This window comes from Triticum dicoccoides, chromosome 7B, assembly GCF_002162155.2.
Source record: "Triticum dicoccoides isolate Atlit2015 ecotype Zavitan chromosome 7B, WEW_v2.0, whole genome shotgun sequence".
Lineage (NCBI taxonomy): Eukaryota > Viridiplantae > Streptophyta > Magnoliopsida > Poales > Poaceae > Triticum > Triticum dicoccoides.
The window spans coordinates 334,147,318-334,149,531 of NC_041393.1; positions in this window are offsets into that span (position 1 = coordinate 334,147,318).

A 2,214-nucleotide genomic window follows, 5' to 3' on the forward strand; every position below is an offset into this window, starting at 1 on the left:
GATGTCAAGGACTTAATCAATCCCGTATTCAATTCCCTTTGTCTATCGGTATGTTACTTGCCCGAGATTCGATCGACGGTATCCAATACCTTGTTCAATCTCGTTACCGGCAAGTCACTTTACTCGTTCCGTAACACATCATCCCGTGATCAACTCCTTGGTCACATTGCGCATATGATGATGTCCTACCAAGTGGGCCCAGAGATACCTCTCCGTTTACACGGAGTGATAAATCCCAGTCTCGATCCGCATAAAACAATAGATACTTTCGGAGATACCTGTAGTGCACCTTTATAGTCACCCAGTTACGTTGTGACGTTTGATACACCCAAAGCACTCCTACGGTATCCAGGAGTTACACGCTCTCATGGTCGAAGGAAGAGATACTTGACATTGGCAAAGCTCTAGCAAATGAACTACACGATCTTTTGTGCTAGTCTTAGGATTGGGTCTTGTCCATCACATCATTCTCCTAATGATGTGATCCCGTTATCAACGACATCCAATGTCCATAGCCAGGAAACCATGACTATCTGTTGACCACAACGAGCTAGTCAACTAGAGGCTCACTAGGGACATATTGTGGTCTATGTATTCACACGTGTATTACGATTTCCGGATAATACAGTTATAGCATGAATAAAAGACAATTATCATGAACAAGGAAATATAATAATAATACTTTTATTATTGCCTCTAGGGCATATTTCCAACAGACTTTTCTAGCGCTGTTATCGCTGTTTTTACTGTGGCTGGACTTAGAGCATCGTCTGCACCATCGTTTTGGCTTTTGTCCCGGGGTTTTATCCTCCGTTGTGTCCTTTTTGTTGCCATCGTCCTCCTTAGGCGTGTCCACCATGTATATATCATATGATGAGGTGGTAGTCCAGTGCCCCATGGGCGGTGGTTCAAATTGTCCCCTGCGCTGATGTCCATACCGTCGGTGTCGTCAGAGTCGAAGTCAAGCATGTATGTTACGCCATCGACAGTGGCTATGAAGTGGGTGGTGGGTGGGCAACAAATTTCTTCGTCGCCTGCTTCCCTCTCGAGCCGGACATAGTTCGGCCAAGAGTCTCCTAACAAAGAGAGAGACTTTAATGAATTCAGCATGTCGCCGAAGGTCGAGTGCTGGAGGATATCCGTAGTGGCGAACTCCATTACCGGAGCCCAACCGAATTCGATGGGCCCGGGGGCGCGCGGCATGGAACCTACAGCCGGACACAATTCTGGGGGTCCGGTGACACAGACATCCTTGGGCGTGGAGTCTGTGTTCGGCTCTACCATCGATGAGTATGCGGCCTCCAGGGCGGGGGTCCATCCACGCATCCTTGGACGACGTGATCTGCCCCGGATTTAGGTCTGGAGCTATCGCAGGTGTGATACCCCAAATATTGTCTGACAACAGGTCTAAGCCGTGCTCGTCGTGACTGTTCGGCACTCCTGGCATAGGCCTGAATCCGTCGAAGATCAAGTCTCCACGGATATCGGTCGTGTAGTTCAAGTTTCTGAATCTGACCTGATGGACAGGGGCATAGCTTTCGATCTGCCAGATGTCCAAGCAAATTGGCCCGCAGTGCAAAGCCACCGAACACGAAGATCTATCCGGGGAGAAAAGTCTCACCCTAGACCGCATTATTGTTGATTGAAGGAGCCATCGAGCCTTGCAGTGACGACACAGAGGAACTCTCAGTGAAAGCACCAATGTTGCTGTCAAAACCGGCGGATCTCGGTTAGGGGGTCCCAAACTGTGCGTCTAAGGGTAATGGTAACAGGAGGCAGGGGACACGATGTTTTACCCAGGTTCGGGCCCTCTCGATGGAGGTAATACCCTACTTCCTACTTGATTGATCTTGATGATATGTGTATTACAAGAGTAGATCTACCACGAGATCATAGAGGCTAAACTCTAGAAGCTAGCCTATGATTCTGATTGTTGTTGTCCTACAAACTAAACCCTCCAGTTTATATAGACACCAGAGGAGGTTAGGGTTACACAGAGTCGGTTACAAAGAAGGAGATCTAACATCCGGATCGCCAAGCTTGTCTTCCACGCAAAGGAGAGTCCCATCCGGACACAGGACAAAGTCTTGATTCTTGTATCTTCACGGTCCAACAGTCCGGCCAAATGATATAGTCCGGCTGTCCGGATACCCCCTTATCCAGGACTCCCTCAGCCGTCGCCGATGACGACTGCGTGAATCTTGCACCTTCCCC